The 9209-nt window shown below is 40.9% G+C and overlaps 1 long non-coding RNA gene across 1 annotated transcript; it reads left to right on the top strand.

The window, feature by feature from the left end:
* Nucleotides 1–2015: 2015 nt before the first annotated feature.
* LOC116410410 lies at nucleotides 2016–8597 on the top strand. The gene is made up of 2 exons (XR_004222372.1): nucleotides 2016–2316; nucleotides 8379–8597. It is a non-coding gene; the product is annotated as an uncharacterized LOC116410410 (long non-coding RNA).
* Nucleotides 8598–9209: the final 612 nt, after the last annotated feature.

Below are 9209 nucleotides of genomic sequence, written 5' to 3'. Positions count from 1 at the left end.
TACAGGACAGGGAGACTCTGGGCTTAGGGTAAATTGGCCCTCTTCCTATATGACAAACCTATTACACCTACCAGATCTCCACACCCAAATCCACAAATTGCCACCTTTAATTATCTACAGGGTACAGATAAATATGAGCAGTGTCGGACTGGGACCCCAGGGGCTCACCAGAAAACCCCTAGACCATGGACCCACTCTCCAAACTATTTTTTCTCCTTTCCTCATTCAACCACTTTATTCTCCAAGTCTCTTTATTTCACATGCTAGCATATATCCTTCCATCTATTTCTCCTCTTTGTTCCCAATCAGAAATAGGCCAAATGGTTAATAGCAGGAGGGTCCACTGACCCCTGGGCCCACCGGGAGTTTTCCTGGTATCCTGGTGGTGTTTTTAAAAACAATCAATAAAAGTAGTTTAAAAAAATGTAACTCTCCAGAACAGGTTTACTGTGAATGCTGCTCATGTAGTATAATTACACAGAAGACAGGATGTTCTTATGTACTCAAGGAGTTAACCAACCAATATGGAAATGTCTTCATTTAAGATGTCCATAGTCTCAACACAGACTTCTCTCTTGCATTACCATAATAATACATAACCATGTCCAGACTGGCAATCTTTGGATTCTGACAAATGCCAGAGAGTCACTATTTATTGGGCTGGCGGGGGGGGGGGGGCTGTTTGGGCCTCTTTGTACATAAAATGCCAGGCTGTATTCTGAACCCCCACCCCGAAATGTATACAGGTATCCCAGGCTGGTGCTGTTTTCTCCTAACAGGGGCACCAGCCCAGGGTACAAGGTAAGCGATTTAAGTCACTTGGGGGTGCCTAACATTTAAAGGAGAAGGAAAGGTTCAATCACTGGAGGGTGCCAAAACATTATGCGCCCCCCAGTGAGTGTAATCGCTTACCTTTTACCCCGGGCTGGTGCTCCTATTAGAAGAAAACTGCACCAGTCCAGGGTAGATGCGAGAGAGCGAACCTCATTCGTCTTGTCTTCGTTCTTCTCAACCCCATGGCTAAAAATGTCGACTTTATTGTTAAAGTTTGACTTCTCACTCTACTACGCATGCGCAAGTGCGAAGACAGAAGAAGGAAGAGGGTCATTCCCTTGCAGCTACCCCGGGCTGGTGTGGTTTTCACCTAACAGGAGCATAAGCCCAGGGTATCAGGTAAGTGAATACAATCACTGGGGGTGCCTAACATTTTGGCAAGGCCCCAGTGATTGTACCTTTTTCTTCTTTAAATTAACTTTTAATACAACATAGAAAATGATATTTTAAGGCAAACTGCAAGTGATTTTTTTTGTTATTTAACTTTCTCACACTGTGACTCTTCAATTTTGATTTTAAAACTGCTTAAACTGCTGATTGCTGGGGTGACTGACCTTAACAACCAATCCGGTTTTTGACAGACAGTAAGAAAAACAGCAGAGAACTTAAACAGACAGATGAAGTGTATTGTAAAAGTAAACAAATAACGGACAACAACATCAGCTTTATTCTTTCAGGACACGGGGCGATTCATCGGCACAACTTGTTAAAAAGTTGCGGGGACTAATTGGCGCATCTCAAACAATGCGGATTAGTCGCGGCGACTTGTATCAATTTATAGCAGCTAAATCGGCACAAATACTCGCCACTACTGTGTTCTTTACAGTCATGGCGACTAATTGCCCCATGTGTCTTCACCCTAACTATAATTGAAGCTGTTTACATTTATGGCTAAGGAGCAGAAATTAAGAAAATTAAAAATGTAAAAGAATGTTGACTAGATTTTTCCTGCTAACAAGATAATGAAGCATAATACTTTCTACAGACCTGCCCTTTAAATTCTACCAACAGTATGAATGTAATAAAACACAAACATCAAAAATTATTCCTTTAACATATAAACAGTTTCCGTTTTAGAACTACTGTCACTTTAACTCAGCCCACTGTGCAGTATCAACAACTTGAACCAACTGGTGTAAAATATCAAAAAGATCCTTCAAATGCCAGGAGGGTAGGATAGGTCCCTGTGTGCAGATTGGGGGGAGGAAGAGGCTGAAGGGGGGGAGGCACAGGCTGACACAATGTGATCCATGTCAAAGCTGCAATTATTCCTGGTGAACTTCACCGGTTCTCTTCCTTCCCAGTAATGAACTGTCTGGTAGGATATCAGGTTCTGGGGGACTCTCGTCTTTGGCTCCCTTTTGCTGGATCGGAAGAGTTTCATTCGCTCTAGTTGGAATTCAGCGACTTTTGTCTCCAGCTTGGAAACTTTCTTGCTGCTTGTTTCCCAGCCAGCACACAAGTCTGATGTGAGCACTGTAGGTAAGTTTCTCTTCCCTTTATGAGCTCTGTGTGTACAACTGCCAATGGTCACACATCATTTATATCTATATGCAGTGTATGCTGTGAATCAATGGCATTATGAATGTAAATCTCATGACTTTTGCTCACATAAACAATGTTCTGTACATTAAAATCAGCTAATGAGATAACTCACAGTAATTATATAGTGTTAACCCCTTTATAAACTTTTTTGTCTGCATCTGATAAAATGTATGTTGTCAGTAAACGGTATAATTATTGATGTGAGTGCCTAATGTTTAAATTCATATAAATGTATTCAGTGGCACATATGTGGGTATTTATTTCCTGTCTGATTATGCCCTACAGAATGAGACCTGTGCCCAAGGCACTAGTGTCTTGGTGAGGATGGTGCCCTGCAAGTGCCATGAATGCCAAGTGTGAAGTTAGTACAGTGCTACTGAGCTGAAGGCCAAATATAATAAGTTTAGGAGAAATTTCAACTTTCCTACTTTCAGCAGATTATAGGCTGTCCGCAGACTGCTTCATGCTGCCTTGTGTCTTTAATAATGAATGGACTGGTAACCTTATCCTTTTTTGGCTGGTAACATTTTCCCCTGGACACGAAAGCAAGTTCTATTGTGTTTCCCAGCACAGAGATGGCCGATAAAGCTTTTATTTCCTTGCTTTCTTCCCCTCAGTTAAATCAATGCTCCTTGTGTAAATGAGTAAGTTGCCTCTCACGCATGTGAATCTTCTGTTATTTGTTGTGAGGTCCAAAGTGTTTGATGGCTTGAGCAGCTGTATAAGGGGGGGCGGAGGGGGTCCTTCTTATGAATGTTGTCATTGTAAATATCTCACTTGCAAGCCTAGAAAAGACCAGGGAGCGTTACACACCTGGTATCTCATTCGTGGCAAAGTAGTGTTAACTCACTCACTGCCAGCACTTCTGAAAGCAAGTAGCTACGGGATGAAGTTTACAGCACTAAATGACCTGGTGCCTCCAGCTATTAGGGAACAGAAGTTTCTGCCTTATTTCTGTATTGTTATTTTAGTGAAACATTGGTTATCACTGCTGCCTTGCAGGTTAATTGGCACCTGATAAAACTGACCATATAGTATGTGATAGGGGCCTTAGATTGTAAGCTTCACTGGGGCATACAGTACGCCAATCCTCAAATGTATCTACAATACAAAAAAATCTCTATCTATGGGCAGGGGTATGAGGGGAGATTAGTCGCCCAGCGACAAATCTTCGTTGTCTCGGGGGCGACTAATCTCCCCAAAATGCCATCCCACCGGCTAGAATGTAAATCGCCGGTGGGATGGCATACGTGTCGCTGCAATGTCCCGCAGTCGCCCGAAGTTTCCTCTCAAGGCAACCTCGGGCGACTGAGGGACATTGCAGTGACACATATGCCATCCCACCGGCAATTTACATTCTTTCCAGTGGGATGGCATTTTGGGGAGATTAGTTTCCAGCAATAGCGATTTTTCACAGGCAACTAATCTCAATGTGTGCCACTGCCTTTAGGGTGAAGACACACGGAGCTACTAGTAGCAGCTACTTTTTTTTTTTGTATATTCTTTATTTATCATTTTAGTAGCAGCTACTTTTTCACAGCTACTAAACGCCAGAAAATACCCTACCATACAAAATACTGAAAATTGCCTCTGCTAAAACACACATAGAGATAGTTATCAGTAAATGATCAGCATTGGCTATTTTAGTAGCCATGACTAGTAGCTGCTACTAATAGCTCCGTTTGTCTTGGGATAAAATCTTAAACACAACAAAATTTAAGGTAATTGAGTCTTAAGGTGACCATACATTATACAGTCATTATTAGATTTGCTTGTTTGGCTGATATCTCCCCAATGTGCCCACCTAAGGTGACCAATATGAGGCTAATTTGATTGTTTGGCCCTAGGGCCAATGTGATCTGTCATCTGACTAAAAATAATCAAACATGCCCAATCGACATCTGGCAGATTTTCAGCAAGATATCGGTCAGGTAGGGCCATCGGGGGTCCCCATACACACGCAGATAAGCTGCCGAATCTTTCTAAAGGACTCAAATCTGCAGCTTAAATCTGTCCGTGTATGGCCACCTTTAGTCCTCTGAACATTTGTTCCTCTTTTCACATTGAATAGCTCATAATAAAACAATATTAACTTATATAAGTATGCATTAATTTTACTGTTTTTTTTAATGCTTAACTGATTATATTAGCCTATAGATATGGTGAAGTGATCGAGATTACAGAAAGACTCTTTATCCAGAAAATCTCAGGTCCAAAACAATTTAGGTAAGAGGTTCCATACCCAGTTATCCAATAGAGAAAGAAAATAGCTTGGTGAGCATGTGGGATCATATAAGGAAACCCAGTCCAAGAAAAATAATATATAATACTGCTTACAGACATGCTTTTATTAAACCCCCTTATTGGTCTGTCCTTTAATAACATCACATTTCCATGATTTCAGCCCCAATTATGGTATGCCATTGCTGATGTAACCAGAAACCCAACTGAAAGTTATAGGCTGAGTTCTAACAGAAGCAAGTAATTATGGTCAGATGATTAAGCAGCTTTTTCCGTGAGACTCCCCAAGTGTGAATAATGCCGTTCCATAAAAAGGATCAGCCTGAGAACAGCACAGCATTCTGTGGGACAGTCAAAGAAAATCAGGCAGATGATTGCAAGAATCTTAATCCTTTTTTTTCTCTGCTGTGAAAATAAATCTGGGAAGTCTATTTTAAAATGAAATCCTACCTCATAGTATGTTTGTCTCTGTTTGTAAACAACTTATTTTTCTCCTAAATATACAGTAGGCCCTTTGTGCATTTTATTAAATGATACAAAGATTAATTTATCAAAACTAAAATTAATATAAACATGAGGACTTTAAGAAGAAAGTGTTATAGAGTATATAGGCCTAAAAATAAATCAGTCAGACTCATATATCCTTTTTTATTTCAACATCCCATCTTTGTTCATTTGTGACATAATCCATTGTTTCCTTGCCTGTGCCAGTAGCGATGGATGTAGGAAATACAGCTTATTCTACGTAAACTGTAGGAAATGACACCAAGCACCTGGGTAGATGACTCTAACTCATCTTGGCAGCCAGATACCCAGATACACACCATTCATGGTTTTTGAAATCCTGTATACCAATGCAAAGAAAAGGCACAAGACTGCACGCGTTTTGCATTCTTTACTTTGCTCCAATGCATCTTGCTCTTGGCACCCAAAATGGAACACAAATAGTTGTGTCTCTTTCTCTATGTTGTGTTGCATTTGGAAGGAACTTAGCGCTCCTGAACTGGCGCCTAGCCCTCCATAAATGAGTGGCCATACACGGGCAGATTTCAGCTGCCGATTCTGGTTCTTCAGATCAACTTGGCAGCTTATCTGCCCGTGTATGGGCACCCCCCGGTGGGCCTACCCAAAAGATATCTGGCTGAAAATTGGTAGGGGCTCAGATGGCTCCTATCCCCTTCATTGTAATGCCATTGTTTGGCCCTAGGGCCATGCAATTGGATTAGAATGATTTCACCTATCATAGGTAGGCATATCGTGGCAAAGATTAGATTTGGGGACCTTGACAGATGAGCAAATCTTATAGTGTATGGCCAGCTTAAGTATTATTTCAAACAATCTCATCCATCAAGCCCCTGAAGGAGATGGTAAATCAGTATTATCAGTAAGGCACATTTCATACATAATATATAATAGCTGAGTTGTTTTCATAAATCCCTAGACAATTTGGTAATAGAATTTGGCAACACCACTTGGTCCAAAGACTGGATCATAACTGTTGGGAAAGATCCACTTCAACATGCCCATGCATTACCACACCAATGGTATTTTCACCTGCCCCACAGATATCTAGACAATCCCCAACCAGCATTAGAATGATAACGATTTAGCATTAAAGTCTATTTAAGCAGGTATACTGACTTAAATTAAATATTTTTGCAGAGCCATGTCAAGTGCAAAGTGTGCAGGGAATGGCAATTTTTTTCTTCAGATCATTATATCTGCAGGATTATGGAAAGGCTTAAAATGTTAACCCCACTGTAGGAAGGGTTACAGAGGAAAATGGAGAGCAACCCACCTTCCAGTGCTATATAGACACCTCAGAGTGACTTCAGCCTACAAATTAGTTACCATAGTTATGAATATAAGGACAATAGAATGTAAGCTCCACTGGGGCTGATGATGATAAAAACTCACCAACATTCTATTTTTTGTATGAAGCTCTAAACTCACAATTTGATAAATCTGCCCCTTAATCTCTGTTATTACCATTTTTATACAAAACTGTACAGCAACTTTCCACTGACAAAAATTTTTTTATAGGGCAGAACCTTTACGTAAGCATTTTGTGTTATTATCTAGTAACAGGGTGTGGGAGTGCTGCAAGATCTACGTGCGGTTTATTTGCTGTCTTGTTATCGCTTTTAGCCTCTGTAATGTTTCAGGTCATCATTGGGATTAGACAGGGCCGCCTTAGAAACCTTGGGGTCCCATACACGTTTTTTATATTGGGGGGTCATTGGAGTTTGCCCAAGTTTAAACCTTACACTCCTTCCTGCCTCTACTCTGGCTGTCATTGCTTGATGTGAAAGTTAAGTAAGTTTTTGCATAAGTTATACAAACGATGTAAATTTTGGGGCCCAATGATTTTGCTGTGGGGCCCAATAACTAGTCAGTAGTAGTTCATAAAAATAGTAAAAATAATTAATGTGCTAATAAGCCAGTATTTTAATTGTGTTTCAGTAGAGTTTATATGTAAATTATATATTCATATAATTCCAGCTTTTATCTTCCAATAGTTTCCAATATAAATGGCTGCTGTTACTCTATAGTAGGCAATTTATATAAATAGTTAACATGAATAATGTGCTAATAAGTCAGTTCACTGGGGGCAGTGGAATTTACCTTAAATTTTTAATTAATCGGTGGTCAGTAGAGTTTGCCCCTGCCTGCCCCTGTCAAGCTTCCCTGCCTTTTTCTTTATATGCAAGCTACATAGGTTTCTAAGTTTTTGCGGAGGTTGTGTAAATTGCATAAGTTTTGCCTCAACTTTATAAGTAACTTACCCAATTTGTGTAACATTCACAAAGTGGCTGAGCCCCCTTACAAAAGAAGACTGCACATCTGTACCCCCTATCCCCACACTGATGGCGGCCCTGGGATTGTGGCCATTTCACGTCAATGTCAGCATGGCACTAAGGTCATTCTTTGAAGAAGTGAAGGATCAGAATAAAATGTCACTTCCTATTATAGTGCATTAGAAGCAGGTGTTACAATAAATACAATAAATAAGTATAAATACACTGAGATTGAGTGCCATGTGGTATGAGACACTGTAGTAAAGCAGCGCTGTCAATCCCCCCCTATTTGTTCAGGAGTTACCCACTTTTTCCCCCTGATCTCACATTGCCCAATAGCATTCTCCAGATTTTTCTGCAATTCCCCGAACTTTGCGTCAAATTCTACGCTTGGATGCCCAGTAAACAAGTGGTGACATAATTAGAAGCATTTGAGCATGTGCGGGTAGAAATTTTTCGGCTTGAATAGTGCATTTGTGCATCCATGTGATGGCACTTATGGAAGCATGTGTCGCTGCATGATATCACTTCCAGGTATTGGTGCAAAATTTCAGCCATTTAGTTTTCAAACACCTTGAAACGTGGGAATTTCTACAAATCACTCCGCCTTACAAAAAAAAACCCCACAACAACTAGGGTCATTTATGGCATAGAAGTAGGGTTGTCACCTTCCAATGAAGGGAAACCTGGATGGGGCAGTGACATCATGGGGGCATAATGATTGATGTCAGGAATGTGGCCAATGACCTCGGGGTTCTGATGTGGCAATCAGCGATTGGCCGATTGCCACTGTCAGTCTAAGAGAGTCCTGTACAGTTTCCCTAATTTGAAAAACTGGGCAGGGAGTTTTGACCTGGACAATTTTCCCGAAAACTGGGCTGTCCAGGTCACAACCCTACATAAAAGACAGGCTGCTAAGAGCAAAAAGCAGACGCTATTCACAATTTTTGTTTTTTGCAGTTTGTACCCAGCCTTCCTGTCTAAGTGACTGATGCTAAGTGACTGATGCTAAGTGACCACAAAGAACTACAGACACCCCCATAAATACAGCTCTGCGAGCATCTAGCACTGCTGTAATCATGAAGGCTAGGAAAGGAGAGCCACAAAGACTTTCCCTCCGACCTATCTGAATCGGCACTGCCTACGGAAATGTGGAATAAAGCATTTTACAGCCATTAAGCTTCTGAATTTATTGGTATTTTTTGACTCTTTGTCACCTTCAGGAGAGGTGGTCTCTTATGAGTGACAATATATGTGCCATATATGTGCCATTGCCCAAAGGATTGCAGCAACAAGAGATACTTTTTTAGTGTATCTTTCTAACACTGAAGAGTGCAGGCTTCTCTGCTAGGCAGCAGGGTTTGTTTATACACATTCAGAGTCACAGCCTGGTCACATGATGCTAAGTGAGAGACAGAGAGAGAGAGAAAGAGAGAGAGCATATTCAAATTGGTCCTGCCCAGCGAGGGTGAGAACACTGTGTTGTGTCTGCATGTGTAAATGAGAGAAAGAAAACATGATTACTGTTTTGGTTATGGGTATTTAATAAACACTTTTTTGGGTTGTGTAATTGTAATAACTTTCTATGGGGTATATTTGTGCTATATCACTTTAGTCAGACAAATAGCTGAGCATGTGCCACATTGCCTGCCATTGGTGTCATTGGTCATATAGGGAGAAAGGCCTTTAACCAACATTGCCTGGAAAATGAATCAGAATTGTATCAGCTTATCACTTTAGTGTTGGTGCGTGTCAAGGGGGGTGCATTGCTAGAGCAGAGGCGGCTTTTTG

Source organism: Xenopus tropicalis, chromosome 4 (assembly GCF_000004195.4).
Source record: "Xenopus tropicalis strain Nigerian chromosome 4, UCB_Xtro_10.0, whole genome shotgun sequence".
Lineage (NCBI taxonomy): Eukaryota > Metazoa > Chordata > Amphibia > Anura > Pipidae > Xenopus > Xenopus tropicalis.
This window is presented reverse-complemented; position numbering and strand designations above follow the sequence as displayed.